The 19,469-nt window shown below is 32.6% G+C and overlaps 2 long non-coding RNA genes across 2 annotated transcripts; both read right to left on the reverse strand.

The window, feature by feature from the left end:
- Positions 1–4,263: 4,263 nt before the first annotated feature.
- Positions 4,264–6,381, reverse strand: LOC134717480 (uncharacterized). Its single transcript, XR_010107334.1, has 3 exons — positions 6,268–6,381; positions 4,963–4,992; positions 4,264–4,363 (listed from the first exon to the last, which is right to left on the reverse strand). It is a non-coding gene; the product is annotated as an uncharacterized LOC134717480 (long non-coding RNA).
- A 1,580-nt stretch (positions 6,382–7,961) lies between these two features.
- On the reverse strand, positions 7,962–10,168 carry LOC134717481 (uncharacterized). The gene is made up of 3 exons (XR_010107335.1): positions 10,148–10,168; positions 9,685–9,761; positions 7,962–8,010 (listed from the first exon to the last, which is right to left on the reverse strand). It is a non-coding gene; the product is annotated as an uncharacterized LOC134717481 (long non-coding RNA).
- Between the last annotated feature and the right edge of the window lie 9,301 nt (positions 10,169–19,469).

The following is a 19,469-nucleotide window of genomic DNA, read 5'->3' on the forward strand; positions in this document are numbered from 1 at the left end:
ATAAGCCAAAAACTGCATTTGCCCCCTATGTTCCATTTTTAGCAATGGCGACCCTGTTTGTTGATAGATCAAAATTTCGGATACAAGTTATAAACTAGATACCCTAAGAAACATTCAGTTAAAGTATTTGGCCCAGTAGTTATAGAGGAGAAGATTTTTGTAAAAGATTACGAAGATTTACGAAAAATGGTTAAAAATTGACTATAAAGGGCAATAACTCCTAAAGGGGTCAACTGACCATTTCAGTCACGTAACTTATTTGTAAATCTTACTTTGCTGAACATTATTGCTGTTTACAGTGTATCTCTATCTATAATAATATTCAAGATAATAACCAAAAACCAGCAAAATTTCCTTAAAATTACCAATTCAGGGACAGCAACCCAAAAATGGGTTGTCTGATTCATCTGAAAATTTATGGGCAGATAGATCTTGACCTGATAAACAATATTACCCCCTTGTCGGATTTGCTCTAAATGCTTTGTTTTTTAGTTATAAGCCAAAAACTGCATTTGCCCCCTATGTTCTGTTTTTAGCAATGGCGGCCATGTTTGTTGATATATCAAAACTTCGGATACAATTTATAAACTAGATACCCTAAGGAACATTCAGTGAAAGTTTGGAAGTATTTGGCCTAGTAGTTTCAGAGGAGAAGATTCTTGAAATAGTTTACGACGACAGACGACGGACGACGACGGACGCCAAGTGATGGCATAAGCTCACTTGGCCCTTCGGGCCAGGTGAGCTAAAAAAGGATTACAAAAGTACATAAAAGATTAATTTTACAGGATATTGCTAAATTTAGAGCTTCTTGTAAATTTAAGTAATTTGTTGCAATGCAATAATGCAAATACGTCCTTTAATTTGTTTACAATTTTTATGCTGAAGACTTCTCGGTGAAAAGATTTAAACATACTTAACAAGTAGATCAGCACCCGTTAATTAGTTAAATTGATAGAACTGGACCAAGACACTTTTTAACTTTTTTGGATTCGAGCGTCACTCATGAGTCTTTAGTAGACGAAACGCGCGTCTGGCGTATATACTAAATTTAGTCCTACCGGCGCGGATACAGAAGGGGGGGGGGGTTCCGGGGGTTTGAACCCCTCCTTTTTTTTTGACGATCAATGCATTTGAATGGGGACATGTAAATAGAACCCCCCCCCCCCTTTTGTCCTGGGTTAGGAACCTCCCCTTTTTGAAATTGCTGGATCAGCCCCTGTAATCAGACAGGTATCTATGATTAATTTATTTATTTTGTGGATTTGTTTTACGTATAAAAATTTGGGGGTTTTCCATGTGGTACAAAGCTATTTTTGCATAGGTACTAATTCTGTTCTTAAAAATGCAGTACTGGAAATCTACTTTTAATATTCAGTACTATTGTGTAACTCTAAAATTATTGTAATATCTAGCATGTCTAGGTACCTATATTTTACAGTACTTAATTTGTACTTGAAATTTAGGTACTACAGATTTTTGCTTACTACCGTTACATTTTCAACATTTTGAAAGTTTTTCTATTTCAAATCTCTTAAAGTTATGATTTTCAAACATGGAATATTGTATTATTTCTGTACCAAAATTTCTAGCACAAATCCAGTACTGTAAAATACAAGTACCTAAATATTACAATAGTTTAAGAATAAAGAAATAGTACTAAAAAAAAAAAGAAAATTTCCAGTACAACCTAGTGCTGGGAAAATGTAATAGACCCGTTTTCCCTCCATGTCACATCTTATTTTTATATGACTTTTCATTTTGCAACGAAAACAACGAGATCAACATTAGATAGTCTTCAACAATATACAGGTGTTTGTTTTGTTAAAATGTATATTTTTTAAAAATCTTAAACAAAACTCATTTAGAAAAAAAATTAGATTTAATACTCACAACACTTTTGGCAGGATTTTTTACAAAAATACTGCGCTTCCGGTCTTCCACAAACAGCCGACAGAAATGATTGGTCATTACAATCAATCACGTGATCTTCGCACACCATAGGCTGTTGAGTAGTAGGAGGAGCTAAAAAAAGGTGTGTTTCGATAGTTTAGTGAATAGGCATCCGACAGCTAAATTCAATTAATGAATAAAAAAAGAGTATATTATTCTCATGAGAAAACATTATAAGGACAAAAATAACAACAAGACACATAGGGGGCAATATATGAATTTCAACATCACACTATACGATATATAATCATGCAGACTACAAATTGATACTGTCAGATAGTGATAGATACGAATGAGATATTGTCAGTATTGAAAAAAGATCGCTAGCCATATATTATTCTCTATTTATCCAGGTCTAGCCATGCTCTGAAACTTTTCGAGTCAAACAGATCTGTCTGTTCTCAGGATAAAATTTGTGGTTAACGAAAAGGTTATTTTATGATGCATGGATGAACCTTACGGATAAAAAACCTATTCAAATCGTCCTAAGCTATAACAGTAAAAAACCAAAATATTATAGATCAACTATTTTTCTAGATTTATATTGGCATTATTTTTTTTCTTGCGAATGTCAAGAAATTAAATCACAGGCGAAAATTAAAAATATGTCATGCATATTACATTATCTTAATAACGTAAAGCTTCCAGAGCATCTGAGATCACCCCTAATTCTGGTAAGGTTCGTGTTGCTTATTCTTTAGTTTTCTATGTTTTGTCATATGTACTATTGTTTGTCTGTTTGTCTTATCCAATTTTAGCCATGATTTTGTCGGTTTATTTTCGATTTATGAGTTTGATTGTCCCTTATTTCTATATAATATAACATACATTGACTCAGGACATTTGCATGAAAGTTTTGTATAGTAAACTAGTTTTTTGAGATCATCCACATTTCGTATATGTAATGCCAATAAGATAAAATAGTGATAGAAAATATATCTCGTAAAGATCTGCAGGTATTGGTAAAATTTCTAACAATAAAGTTTTGTTGGATCTCTTAAAGATCTGCAGGTATTGGTAAAATCTGTATCAATACAGTTTTGTTGGATCTCGCTAAAGATTTGCCATACAATGTGATAATTATAAAATTATGAATCTACAATAACATATACAAAGTTAGTTCTCATCAAAATATGAATAACTTGGAGGTATATATGATTCCTGCCCAACCATACTATCATTAAGACCGGGGATTTCGTTACTCTTCAAATAGCCCTTACTTGTTATCAGTTGCTTAATAAGTAGTTCCAAATGTCATTTTTATTTAGTTGTTTATACATTATAATTATTCATATGTCTTTAACCAATTCATTGCTACATATAGATGTGTATGCATGCGTTTGTACAATACAAGCTGAGTTTTTTTTCCTGGCTAAATGATCATGAACATTACATTCTGGCTTAGTTCTGGTTATCAATTAGAAGAGAAAGAGGGACGAAAGATACCAGAGGGACAGTCAAATTCATAAATCGAAAACAAACTGACAACGCCCTGGTTAAAAATGAAAAAGACTAACAGACAAACAACAGTAAACATAACACAACATAGAAAACTAAAGAATAAATAACACGTTAACCGAAGTAATGAGTACCTGTCCCAAGTTCTAGATCAATTGCTGTCATTGGTTGCTCTCTGTACCTATGTTTTTTGTCTGGTTATAAATCAGGCCGCGTTGTATTTTTTTTTTCAAATCTAAGCAAATGGTCGCGGTCATATTTACATATTTTTAAAAATTGACCTTTTTATTGAAAAGACCCAATAGCACTAATGATGTGATAGAACAATTACTCATTAAACTTATGTCAATATGAGAGAACAAATCGAGAGTTTTCTTCCCATTTGAACAGTTTTCATTCTATACAAGTGTGCGAAAAGGAAACAAATAAAACATAACACAGATATTAAAAGATTGAGAAACCAAAACCCAATCATAATGAGGAAGTTGAACTTATATCCTACAGAAGGGTAAGCAGTCTCTATTCACAATAAATTATTTAACTGTTTATTTAACGCATCATGTAAATGTAGCGGAATTTGATGATACTGTTATTAAAGTGAGAGGGTTAGCGCTATAGAACCAGGTTTAATCCACCATTTTCTACATTTGAAAATGCCTGTACCAAGTCAGGAATATAACAGTTCTTGTCCATTCGTTTTTGATGCGTTTTGTTATTTGATTTTGCCATGTGATTATTGACTTTCCAAATTGATTTTCCTCTGAGTTCAGTATTTTTGTGATTTTACTTTTTTTTTGCACAAAGAAATAATACGTACGGCATAATCCACATGATTTTTTACAGTTTTGTCTCAAATCATGTTCTTTGCACACAAGACGTACAGTGTTTGGATCTTTACAGATTGGGATATCATCATCTAGACAAGCTGTGTTAGTTGTACTAAGAATACCGCCTGAAAAAATACTATATCTAATAAAATCGATCGACTGACTTTTGAACAGCAAAATTATAATAAAAAAAAATATGTCAACAACTCTATTTTCCCTATCATTTAATTGCAAAATTGTACCTTTTACATACCTGTTTAAAAGTAAAATTGTGAGCTTAAATTGTCCGTGGCCCACTATTTTTTTTGACCAATTTGATTCATTTTCTTAAAGAATGAAATAACCAAAATCATAGTAATCTTAACGCGTACCAATTCAAATGCTAGCCTTCCACGAAAGTTCTTTATTAAATGCGAAATCGAAATATCAAACTTTTAGCTGTTTTCTTGAAATGCATATTTGCTTTTGGACATTGGTATATAAACTATATATATTGAAATAAGTCCAGTCAACAATTTTATGTTGATTTCTATAAGTATTGGTATGTAAGGCTTCTTCACACCCATTATAAGCAAATTAAAGTTCTTTGTATTTAAAAGTATTTCATTAACTGATCGGGTAACTGTATACTCAAACTTTGAATAATTTTGTTAACTCTTTAAGCGTTTTGTGTTGAACTAGTAATATGTATTTCCCATCTTTTAAAATGTTAAATAAAACTTACCACAAATCCCGCCAGGACATAACAGATCCTCTACAAATAAATACACAAATAAATATAATGCAATTTAAACACATTCACAAAGTGCATTTTATTCTTGTAAATAGTAAATGCGTGTTTGAAATATCAACTAAGTTCCTTTATTTCAACATTATTCAATTGTTTGTATTTTAAAACCCATTGATTTCCACTCACACTCGGAGGAAAATTCAAAAAGGAAAGTCCAAAATCAAAAGGCAAAATCAAAAGTCCAAACACATCAACCGAATGAATAACAACTGTCATATTCCTGACTTGGTACATGCATTTTCTAATGTAGAAAATGGTGGATTGAACCTGGTTTTATAGCTAGCTAAACCTCTCACTTGTATGACAGTCGCATCATATTCCATTACATTGTCAACGATGCGTGAACAAAACAAACATACTCAAAGAGTAAGACTGTCAAAAATAGGGGTACAGCAGTCAACATGCGTGTTTGAAATATCAAGAAAGTTCCATTATTTCAACATTATTCAATTATTTGTTGATTTCCACTGACAGGTTATCTAAGGCAAACTAGTAATACTCGCATGTTGGTATTTTAAAGGGTACATATTTCCCGTAATAGAATTTTCTTATACTTTGCCAAAATGACAATTGACCTATGTTCTATCAAAAATAATTTTCCAAAATGTTTGCACGGTCAACGCTTTTATACCCCTATGAAGTTACAAATAGAAGTATCAGTACTTATAATTACATTTTTTAGCCAGGATCATGAAAACACGATTTTAATTAGATTTTTATTTAATTTACATGTGCACTTTATTGTTGGACCTCGTGTCATCATGAATGATACATTTTATTATGTAATGAAAAAGTAAAATCACAAAAATACTGAAATCAGAGGAAAATCAATTAGGAAAGTCCATAACCACATGGCAAAATCAAATAACAAAACGCATCAAAAACGATGGACAAGAACTGTCACATTCCTGACTTGGTACAGGCATTTTCAAATGTAGAAAGTGGTGAATTAAACCTGGTTCTATAGCGCTAACCCTCTCACTTTAATAACAGTCTCATCAAATTCAGTTATATATACATGATGCGTTAAATAAACAGTCACAATAAATAAAATAGTCAAAATATGGGTACATCAGTCATCATCGTATAACAATTTTAAAAGGGGACAATTTAACCGAACACAACGTTGATTAAGGAATAACGCGTGATATCAGTGTAGCCAATCAAACTAACGTATTATAATGTAGCATTTATATAACATGTAAAATACAAATAACACGTAAAATGTAAAATATTTACTGTTACAATTATCTGTATCGCAGCACTTTGTTATTGAGGAAGGTGAACTCACTAAAATACGACGTCCAACACCGTGGGCAATATTGAAGTACTGACAAGTCTAAAATATAACAAATATCCAAGTTACTGACGAGTCTGGAAAATAACAAATAGTCAGTTATTGACAAGTCTGAATTATAACAAATATAGTCAGTTACTGACAAGTCTGAATTATAACCAAATATCAGTTACTGACAAGTCTGAATTATAACAAATAGTCAGTTACTGACAACTCTGAATTATAAAAAATATTCAGTTACTGACAAGTCTAAAATATAAAAAATATTCAGTTACTAACAAGATTGAAAAATAGCAAATAGTCAGTTACTAACAAGTCTGAATTATAACAATTATAGTCAGTTACTGACAAATCTGAATTATAATAAATAGTCAGTTACTGACAACATTGGAAAAAAAAGCAAATAGTCAGTTACTGACAAGTCTGAATTATAAAAAAAAATAGTCAGTTACTGACAAGTCTGAGTTATAAAAAATATTCAGTTACTGACAAGTCTGAATTATAACAATTATAGTCAGTTACTGACAAGTCTGAATTATAACAATTATAGTCAGTTACTGACAAGATTGAAAAATAGCAAATAGTCAGTTACTAACAAGTCTTAATTATAACAATTATAGTCAGTTACTGACAAGTCTGAATTATAATAAATAGTCAGATACTGACAAGATTGAAAAATAACAAATAGTCAGTTACTGACAAGTCTGAATTATAAAAAAATAGTCAGTTACTGGCAAGTCTGAATTATAAAAAATATTCAGTTACTGACAAGTCTGAATTATAACAAATAGTCAATTACTGACAAGTCTGAATTATAACAAATAGTCAATTACTGACAAGTCTGAAAAATAACAAATATTCAGTTATTGACCAGTCTGAAAATTACAGAAGTATCCAGGTACTGTTAAGTCTGAAAATATAACAACAATATCCAGCGGTTGACCATATTGAATTATAACAGAAATAGCTAGTAGAAACTGACCAGTTTGAAAAACAAGAATTTCAAAAAAATAAACATTTTTTTTTTAAGATTATCAATATTTGAAAAACAAAACTTAAATTATTAGAAACAAATATTTATTATTTTATATCCATGATGTCTACATTCCAAAGAAATTTACGATGGCATTTTGTATAGCAATTTTTGTTTAAGCGCATATCTAAATAAGATATATTAATCATAATACATCATCTCTTTATTGGTTCAATATATAATCTGTATATAGATATTATTTCTATGTCGTGTTTTTAAACTGCGTTTTTAAATGCTTGATTTTTGTATAGTTTTGGGAGGGAAGGAATTGTTGTTTTAATTTTCATTTTCATGCTCCTCTTTTTTTATTCTTTCTTTTCTTTCATTTTTGTTTCTTAAAATTGTGGATTCTCGTTTTAATTAATGTTTTGTTTTGGTTTTTTTCTTGTTTTTATCCATTCTCATATACTGAGCACAGAGTTGGAAACAAGAAAAATGCACGAAAAGCCACAACTTGCTATACGAACATATAAACAATTGCTACAAGTAAAATTATAATTACATACAAATAAATTAAAGTGTGACTCATACAGGTAACTATTTCTGCTTTATAAAAATGTAAAATAAATGTCAATCTTACCGTCTTTGAAAAACAACCTAGATTGAAGAAGAGGTCTCCATTTAACTTAGGATTCTGTGAAACCATACATATCTGTGAACATAATTGAAATTGTAAATAAAGGCAACAGTAGTATACCGCTGTTCAGAACTCATAAATCCATGGACAAAAAACAAAATCGGGTTAACAAACCAAAACCGAGCGAAACGCATTAAATATAAGAGAACAACGACACAACACCGAAACGGACCAAGCATCAGACAAAACATCACGAGAATAACAAATATAACATGAAAACCAAATACATGAATTTGGGATTTCATTCGCCATTATCTTATGTTTATAAATGACACTTAAATGAGGGGTCTCACACTTGAAATCTTTAAGACATTCATGGGTTTTTACCAAAGATCTTCTTTCTATAATTGACAGATTCTTATTCAATGTACAACACATTTGTTTTCGACTATCTAAAAGTGTAAACTGATACTGTGTATGACGAAAAGATGTACCACAACTCTTATGAAACACCATGAGGTCAGCAGAAGACAAGTGTCCATGTAGATTCATTTTCGTTGGCACCAATTTTCATGGATTGAGAAAAACTTGCATTTTTGAAGTAATTTGATTATGTGGTATTACAAAGTCTACATCTTATTCGCAATTCGTTGAACATTTAAATTTACACGAAATCCACAAAATGGTATCAAACGAATAATAATGAATCCAAAGTAAGATACTATATTCTCTTCAGCGTTTCTAGCATTGATGTGCATACATTTAACAAAGTATGATATCAACACAGCAGGATGAACAACTTTAAAGGAAATAGATATAGGAAGATGTGGTGTGAGTGCCAATGAGACAACTCTCCATCAAAATAACAATTTAAAAAGTAAACCATTATAGGTTAATGTACGGCCTTCAACACAGAGCCTTGACTCACACCGAACAACAAGCTATAAAGGGCCCCAAAATTACTAGTGTAAAACCATTCAAACGGGAAAACCAACGGTCTAATATATATAAACAAAACGAGAAACGAGAAACACGTATTTATTACATAAACAAACGACAACTACTGTACATCAGATTCCTGACTTAGGACAGGTGTAAACATTTGCAGCGGGATTAAACGTTTTAATGTATCCAAACCTTCTCCCTTTTTTCTGAAACAATAGCATAAAGTAAGCTTTATCGGTTGACCAAACAATGTCAAAGTAATTTCCAACTTCAAAATCGGCTATACCCACACATTTGATTTAACAGTCATCTCATGCAACATTCTTAAAAATTCTTTGACGGTTACTCAGCTAACATGTTAATACAAAATGCTTCCCACTACACCAAATCAAATAAAACAGGAAATTTTACTGGCTTAGTACTGTGGATTCATTTCTTTTCGTGGGTACCAATTTTCGTGGATTGAAGAAATCTTACATGTTCGTGGACATTTGATTTCGTGGTCTTGCCGAAATCTACATACAAGCCTTTTGAAAATTTGTCATTCGTTAAACATTTAATTTCGTGGTTCAACTGTTCCCACGAAATCCACAAAAATTGGTATCCAACGAATAATAATGAATCCACAGTAATACCTTTATGTGACGCAAAAGTCATTCGATTATAACTTGTGTGTAGCAAACACAGAGTGTGATGCAATTAGTGACATTTATATCTATGATCCGGTTTATATATCAAGTAAAATACTGTTAAAAAAGTTTCAGCAGTTGTTATCAGAAAAAACAGGAAAGATTTAAGACTTACCTCACCTGCCTGACAGTTTGCTGTTTGATAGCAATGTGCAGGTTGGTCAACAGAATCACATTTATAACAGGTCACAGCTGTATAAAATCAAAACAAGGATAAAAAAATAAATATGTACAGATACAGAACAGTTATCTATTTATATGTTTTTCACTGAACTAGTGCACACTCTTTTTAGAGGTAAGATGAGGACCACCTCCGGGTGTGGGACATTCTCGCTATGTTTAAGACCCATTTGTGGCTTTCGGCTGTTGTCTGTCGTTTTGTCGAGTTGGTGTCTCATTGACATTTTCCCTTTTTCCATTCTCAATTTTATCTCAATACAAATAAAAACATCCTAAATACCAGATTAAATGTGTATACTCCGTTTCGACTACAAAAGTCTCATCAGTGACGTTGGAATCGTAAAGGTTAAAAGGTCAAATAAAATACAAATTTGAAGAACGAACATATATGTACATACCAAAAGACAGACGGACACAAGTTAATCCGTACAATAGAAATAACAGCATGTTGATAAGACCGTTACAATAAGTTCATCTTATCTTGTAGTTTATGTGTGTATGTATAGTTCATTTAGTCGTACTTGTAAAATCTTATTTAATATAAACATAGAAGTATATACTACTTAAGGTAATACATAAGGATATTTAAAACATGATACACTTAATAATGGTACAATAATAATGCACAGTTGGTAAAATTAATATTAACAATATTCAATAGTAAACCAATATCGTGTAAAATATTCAAGCTTTGAACTGCTCTGTTGTACGTACAATTATTCGAACTGAATAATCGATAAGGTAAATTGAAATTCTTAAACAATTTTTTAAGTCGTTACGAAAGCAAACTCCAAAATAATACATCAAACTATATGTTAAATATCAGGAGGACAACATTAGGAAAATCTTGTAGGTTCAAAATGAAGATATAAAACAATAAAATCACCTGCGTAATCATATTTCGAATTTTCCCACATAAATATTATCATACTTAGTTACGACAACGCATTCCTAGTTACATTTAACTCCAAAAAAACAAAAACACTTAGACAGCTTTGCAATTTCATAAGATGTATTATCAGTAAAATCACTCCTTCTGCTCAACCATAATTTAAACATATTTAAACACGAAAACTATTTCTTTAAACATGGTTATTTACTTGTTTTTTATTCACATATTTTATGCATCTATTTATCTAACTAGTTTCTATTCTTATATTTTTTTTAATTTATTTATTTAACTTTTTTCTATTCTTATATTTTTTTAAATTTATTTATTTAACTTTTTTCTATTTATGTATTTATTTATATTTTGTATGAATGTTTTTAACTTCTCTGTTACCTGTGTACATACATGGTTTTATGAGAAATAAACTTCTTCGTCTGACATTAATCTTCCCGCAGTAACTTTACAATACCCAGTCGTGTCATTTCCGTATATATATATTGTAGAAAGTCACGTGTGATAAATACACCAGAAATACCCATTCAAGTGGATTTTGTCTTTTAGGAATGAATCCAAATCGAGTAACATTTTAATATAAATACAAAATAAATACAATTTAAAATTAAAATGAAAATAATAAGTTCAAATGTTGCTTTATTAAATGCACTTAGGGCCGTTTTATATAGAAATAACGTTGTGTCCACTTGTGTCCGCCTCAAGCCCCCTGTACCAGTCACAAGTTCTGAATTCAGTTTTTATATAGAAATTGCACTGTGTCCAGTTGTGTCCGCCTGTTATACTGTTTGTGGCTAGCACATTCGGATTGAACCTGATACTGGCATACAAACAAACACCATTGAAGGTACATCATTTATTACGTAACCGGAAACTCAGCATATTGTATATATAACAGTACAAAGGGAGACAAGCAGTTCACATACATTGTTTCAACATATAACAGAGTTATCTCTCTTTCTATGGCTGTGAAATATGGGGTATGTTAAATTTGACTCCAAAAAGAAGAGCCATGCATCTTTTTGAAATCTTCAAAGATTAGGAACCTGATAAATTAAATCTTAAATTTTGCAAATATGTACTTGGTGTCTCCAAAAATTGCTCAAATATTGGAGTTATATCAGAGCTAGGAAGATTTCCTTTATATATTAACATAGTAATTCCAATGCTTATGTATTGGCACCGCCTTGAAAACTCGCCCACTGATCTCTTAAGTGATGCTTATATTGAAAGCTCCTCTGATAATGCTGTGTCTAATCAATCGTGGTATGCAAACATAAAGTTTTTTAGTGAAAAACTTGGTTTAAATTTAGCACTTTGTAAAAAACTCAGTAAAAATAAATTCAAAATTTTACTTAGAAAATGTATCAAAACTGATTTTTTAACATATTGGAGCCATCAAAAAGACTTTATTAAAAAAGATGATCACAGTAAATTGAGCAACTACTTTAAATTTAAACATAATTTCACTTTTGAAGAATACTTCAATATTAAAAACAGAGACAAGAGAGTCATACTAACTAGATTTAGAATAAGTAATCATTGTCTCCGCATAGAGAGAGGCCGTTACGAACGAAAAATTGATGACCATGGAAAAAATATTACACTGCCAAGATCAGAGAGAACATGCCAGTTTTGTTCAATGAACTCGGTTGAAGACGAAGAACATTTTTTATTTAAATGTACCCTTTATAATAAGGAAAGAAAAACCTTTCTGGATGAACTCTTTGCAAAATACCCATATCTATCCCAAATATCTGAAAGTAATCTGCTTATTTGGTTTATGTCAAACGATAGCCTTCATTTTAACTCTAAATTATGTGAATTGCTATCCTCATTTTACACATTGAGAAACTAAGTATTTGCTTAACTGAAACTAATTAAACTTATTTCTAGTCTTCACCAGTTCATTGTAACATTATATAAATTGTTCTTTTCTGGGCAGTAAGAGTTATCCTTCGTTCCATATATATACAATGTAGGCAACTGACTCTCCTCATAAAACAAATACTTTTGTATTGGTATTTTTATATGTATGCTATTTTTTTCATTTACATGTTGTACTGTTAAATCAATCATCCTTAATCAGAACGATAGTTGTATGTGTGAGTGTATGCAAGTGGGAGAGAAAGGCTTTTTATTTTTACTTTGTGTGATTAAATGCTTGTTATGAGCCCTATGATTAGGAAATAAAATATCTTTATCTTTATCTTATCTTATCTTATACTCATATACTAAAGCATACATAGCAAACACTACACCTCTTCCTTCTTTTTTTAGATTTGAAAACATCTTGACATTTTTGTTTTACAAATAAAAATTGAACTACCCTATTTCAATTTTGTTTAAACATAAAAATTCAAACAAATAAACAACATTGTCAATAATATGTCAACAACAACAAAAACATTTGTTAAAAATACCTTTATAACATAAATCATATAACTTAATTGTTCATAATGGTACACATATTATTTCAAAACAAACTTTGACGGTAACCTTTTCACTCTGACTGGTCTATCTTTCATACTACAACTTTCATCTTGACTAGAACTTAAACATTTATTTTCATCAAAATTGCAAGATTCATTTAAATTCTCATAATCATCTTTGTGACTTGAAATAATTTCAGACTCTGTATTAACTACATTTTTGTTTGCATCAGATTGTGAGCAAGATAAATCATTATTCTCTCTCAAAAAATTTCTTCAAATGTGTCACATTTCTCCTGTATTGAACACCCTGGTCAGATTCAACCAATACACTATTACCAATTTTCTCAACCACTTTAAAAGGGGATGGAACAAAAGGTGTAGACATTTTATTTCCATGGTCTTGTCTGACTAGAACTTGATCGTTGACACGAATATCACTCTCGCACGCACCACTACGCTTATCCGCATATAATTTTCCTTTTTTCTTTTGTTCGGCGTCTCGGTCGCGTACTTCAAAGTCATTAATATTATAATCAATCAACTCATGTAACTTTGTTCTGATTTTTCGACCAAAAAGTAATTCGGACGGACTTACTCCTGTTGTAGAATGAGCAGTACTACGGTACATAATTAGAAATTTATTCAATTCTAATTTCCAGTCGCGACCTTCGGCTTGCGCAATTTTGACACGCTTCATTATCGAACGATTTTGGCGCTCTACTTCGCCGTTAGCCTGTGGCCATAACGGAGTTGTTCTATGATGGACTATACCATGTTCGGACATAAAGTTCTAAAAATGTTGACTCACAAACTGGGGTCCATTATCGGTGTGAATTGATAACGGCAACCCATGAGTCAAGCAAAATTTTGAAATCAACGACGTAATATTTTCCGATGAAATATTCTTAGTAACAGAGACTTCAAAATAGCAGCTGTAATAATCAACTAATACAAACATATAATGATTGCTCGGTAACGGTCCTAATAGATCAGCAGTTAAGTGTTGCCATGGGGCAGAGGGCAACTATGTACGCTTTAACGGTTCGGGTTTACTAGGTTGACTAACCAATTGACAACCGTAACAGCTTCGACAAAACTTCTCAATACTTTTGTCTATCCCTGGCCACCAGACCTTACTTCGTAAACGCGTTTTCATGACAACAATGCCAGGGTGACCTTCATGGGCAAGCTGAAGTACCTGTTCCCGTAAACTAATAGGTATCACGATACGAGTACCCCGAAGTACTAATTGACCAATAGCGCATAGTTCACGTCGAATCGGTAGATATTCTTTTAACTCGATACGGTGCCACTGACTGTGAAGAAGACATTCTCGGACAGCCTTTAATTCAGGATCATTCTCCGAAGCTCTGTCGATTTCTCGTGTTGTCATCGCAACCGGTGTTGATTCTTGAGCTACAAATTTAACGTATTTCTCCGTTACATTTTCCCGATTGTCACGTGTTATTCCTTCTTTGATCAAACGTGATAGCGAGTCGGCTATATTTTTCGGTCCGGGAATATACCGTACAGTATATGTATATGGTTGCATACGGAGAACCCAGCGCTCAATTCGAGCACATACTTTCGACTTTGTAGAGTAAATACACTCAAGCGGTTTATGATCCGTTAAGAGCTCGAACTGGCTTCCATAGATATAAACATGAAACCTTTCACACGCCCATACCAAGGCTAGAGCCTCCTTTTCGGTCTGCGAATATCTGCGTTCCGTATCGCTTAAACTCCTACTCGCGTAAGAAATAATGCGCATCTCACCGTTTTGTTCTTGTATGAGCACGGCTCCAAGTCCAACTGGACTAGCATCTGCGATTACCTTAGTCAGTGCCGACTTGTCCTAATAACCTAAAGTTTCCGCATTGGCAAGAAGACGTTTTAGCTCATCGAACGACCTTTGTTCATCTTTACCCCATGTGCACGTTGCATCTTTACGAGTAAGTGCACGCAGCGGAGCTGAAATAGTAGCTAAGTCAGAAATAAATCTAGCACTATAATTAACAAGACCTAAGAAACTACGAATTTCTGCTGAAGTTCTTGGCTCACGTGCTTCAACGACAGCTTTGACTTTGACATCTGCTGGCCCAAACCCCGACCAGACAAAACATGACCCATGAACACTATTTTGGACATATTAAATTCACACTTATCATTGTTTAAAGTAATACCTTTGTCTCGCAGTATCCTAACAACATTTTCAAGACATTTATCATGTTCAACCTGGTTACTAGCATGTACAATAATATCATCCATAATGTTATGAACACCCTCACAACCCTGAAGGACTTGTTGCATGATATTTTGATATAATTCAGGGGCACAACTAATACCAAACATAAGGCGCTTATACCTAAACAACCCTTTATGAGTTACAAAAGTAGTTATTTCCCTAGACTCTGGTTTTAACTCAATTTGGTGATAGGCCCAAGTAACATCAAGCTTACTAAACACTTTACTAGAGTTCTGACTTCATATCTTGCAATAGTTCATCTATTGTTGGAATCGGATGTCGTAAACATAAATCATATAACTTGTAATTGTTCATAATGGTACACATATTATTTCAAAACAAAATTTGAAGAATAATATAGCCTTCTTAGTGGGTTTATATGAACATTAAGATTGATTTAAACATGTTTTATAGGCCATTTCTATGATTGACAGTCCGTATTTTCCTATCCGTACCGTTCATAGGTCCATAAATTATTGTAATGTTTATCAACAAAGATTTTGCGCTCGATCTTTTCAATAGACCACTTTCGAGTTCATCCGTCACCGGCAAAAACTCGTCAATTATACACGCCTTTATGAGGTCATTCACCAGATAGAGGGACTCGCCTGTATCCCTGCACTATTTACGTTCATCAAGCGTCTTAGTGATCGTCTTTCTGCAGGATAAACTAGAAATAATGGTTGCTCTGTAGGTACTTACTGACATTTCCCTAATGACAGCAGTGTTGATTGTCAATTTTGAGAATTCAATTTGCCGAATAATTCGTACAATATAGAATTATAGTTTTCCAACCACTCGCTCAACATTGGAAGGAAGTGACGACGTCCCTAAACGCACAAATGACGATGATAAAGGCGCGTATAATTGACGAGTTTTTTCCGGTGACGGATGAACTCGAAAGTGGTCTATTCAATTTTATGGAAAAACGAGCAGGAAGGCATATGATTTTTTTTTGGACCGCTTGATAGATATAAACCTATGGATTCAGGAAAGGTGTCACTGTAATTCATTGAAATTTTCCTTCAGACCAAATTTTAGACACTTTTGTGACATGTTCACCCCCCTTTTATGCTATATTTTGTATCTAAGAAATGCAGATTGTTGCCATGGTTACACCAAAAAGGGATTATATTTCACCCTTATGACCATTAGAAATCAAATCTATGGAAGATTTTCTTTCTACAAGTATATACATGCATAACACACATATAAAGCCTTCTTTGTTCTTCAGGAGGGGAAAGAGGGTGTTTAAAAATTATGAGTGTCAATTTTAAGTTTTTTTTCCTAACTGTGTATTGCTACCATTAGCTTAAGATATGGGATGATGCAAATGCGTATTCTTTTCCTGAGTATCAGTGAGATGCTTTCTATTAACTATTTCGTGCGCTAAGATACTACTTGCATGCAATACTATTAAATTCACTTGTGAAAGCTTATTTTCGTTTTTGTTATCTAAATTCAGGACACGGCAGAAAGAGCTTCACATTTGACTTTCAAGCACGGTCATCATTTCTAACGGTATTCTGACCTCGATTTGTTTCTCTTTTGTTTCTTTTTTGAGTCACTGTCCTATTATAAACTTTGACCTTTTCGAAAAGCTAAGGATTGTCTACCCAAGGAATACTTAGAAGATTCCTTAACTTTGTAATGTATTTAGCCTTTTAACGTTTTCATTCGAGCGTCACTGATGATGTTTTTTTTTAATCTACTGATCTCGTGTCTGGCGTACATCATTTCAATTCTGGTATCTATTTATATCTACATACCTTTTTATATAAAGTGGTTATTTTTGAAAGTGTGTACAGGTATTCATAAACTTCTGAATTAAGAAATTCTTCGGCAAAACTAAGTTTCCCTGTAAAATGTTGGAATTGATTTCAGTAAAATCAGCAATCCTTAAAATTTGCGATGTTTTATTGGACTAAAATAAGTTTCTTCATAAGAGGTCCCAATCAATTGCATGCCACAGGTTTCACCGCATACAACATCTACCATGAGTAAAGACAGCTTCAAATACGAGTTGAGAATATAAAGGCATTCATGTAGGAAACAAAATATAAAGATATGATAGTTAAAAATAAAGGCAGGGGCTATTCGTCCGGCTAGCCGGACAAATAGTCAAAAATGTCTATTCATCTGGCAAGCCGGACATATAGCATTTTAACGTTTTTTCGCTATTTGTCAGGCCAAAAATATAATGATGAAGATATAACATCGTGTTTTGAAGGAGATAAATAGAGCATGAGTAGTTGTAAAATATATTGTCTAACTTCGTTTTATTATAAAAATATAAACTATACATTTGATTCAGATTTGTTTTATTCTAAAGGAATTTGGGGATGGGAGCAAACATGATTCTCTCTTTTGTTGTTCTGCCTATGAATTTCATGTAAGGTAAATAGTCGGGCCTATTAATGATTATTGGCTTCATTAGATATCTGTGATTCGAAAAGATCCTGAATTTATTGTTTCTGTGAAGTTTGGTTAAAGTAAGGTCCTCAAATGATATATGCACAATTCTTTATTTAAATTGTTCGGCGATTTTTAATTCATAGGAAATTAGAGAAAAGGGTAGACACGTGTACTCTTTCCCCAAAAGTAGGATTGTGTATTCGATAGATTTTTTTTAGAAAAAAAATGTATATTAGATACAACAGAAAAAAGGGGGAATACCCCAACCCTGGTGTCATATTGAAATCCCAATCCAGGCATATCCGCAGTGCATGTTCATAGATCTCCGTTGTAGTATAACTTAAAAATAATGCATCCAAGCAAATTTGATATAGTATTTTTTCCGAATGCGTTTTGCCTCCATATGAAATGGGGGTAAATCATCAATTTCACTTTAATTTCAGGCTTATTCCTCACAGTTAACATGTATACTCTTTTGTTCTGAAATAGAAATTTGTTTAAAGCAATCACATTCTTTCTTGTTTTCTTTATAACATCTTTAATTATAAATCACGATCTCCGAGTCCCAAAACGTCCATTTTATACGCGCGTTTGTTATCCGACACCTCATCCGGGACACTTTCCGCGTCACATGACACTTTTGTTGATATTGAAGATTTGCGCATCCGCAGAAGGATGGCCGGACGAATAGATATTTTAAACTACGAATAGACACTCCGTAAAATAAATGCATCCATAATTCCACATTATAAAGCAAATAGAGTAGGTTTGTGCAATTTGCATAAGTCATCCGGTTAGTAGAAATTAAGATTTGCCAAAGGGTTATAATCGGAAAAATTATGTACATTCCCAAGTAATAAATAAAATAGTCGAGCTTTAAAATAACTATTCAAATAGAAGCTGTAAATATATACTTTCAACTGGCTTCTTATATTCACAGTCAATTATTTCAATTCAAAAGCAAACACAAATTCAGCAACAATCTTTTGGTGACCCGGCAGTCAGCGGTCTTAGGTTCATGTATTGCTTTTCTTTTTTTAAAGAAAGCAACTTGTTTTTATATATAGATATAAGATTGTGTTCAGATCAAGTAACAAGAAAATAACTGAAAATTATCGAAGCCTTAACCGGGAGATAATTGATCATAATTTCTTAGCAAACAGAGGATTTGACGTATCATGCGGAAGTGAAAATTTCTGCATTTACCACACAGGGCTGAGGCACTCGTCTCCCAACAAGAAGAGTGAACATGACTGCATTCATGTGTTCGCATACACGTTGAACTTGTAAAAAACAAATATACTATTCTACAAAAAAACCTTGCCAATTGACTTTCTGAACTGAACTACATGTGTCACAAAGTTGACGAAGGAAAATGTGACTCTTTGTACTGAATTACATGCATGTGTGATAGATCCGTGTTTTATTCGCTTGGCTTCATAATAATTAATAACTATATACATGTATCTGATCTAATTTTCTATTCTATAAACTACATCTATACATTTACGCTACAAATCTACAACTTTCAGTTTATGGCTTCACGTGCTGTTCTCATCTCAGGCTTAAGTCATGAATATTTATTAGCTATGTAGGCGAAAGGCCATGATTTGTATAGTCTATAGTCACTATACAAATCCTTGGTAGGCGTGTCAAAATCGTATCATACGCGATAATGACCAGCCAGTGCACACTGTAATGATTTCATTAACCAGTATCAAACA

The sequence above is a fragment of the Mytilus trossulus genome, chromosome 5, assembly GCF_036588685.1.
Source record: "Mytilus trossulus isolate FHL-02 chromosome 5, PNRI_Mtr1.1.1.hap1, whole genome shotgun sequence".
Taxonomy (NCBI): domain Eukaryota; kingdom Metazoa; phylum Mollusca; class Bivalvia; order Mytilida; family Mytilidae; genus Mytilus; species Mytilus trossulus.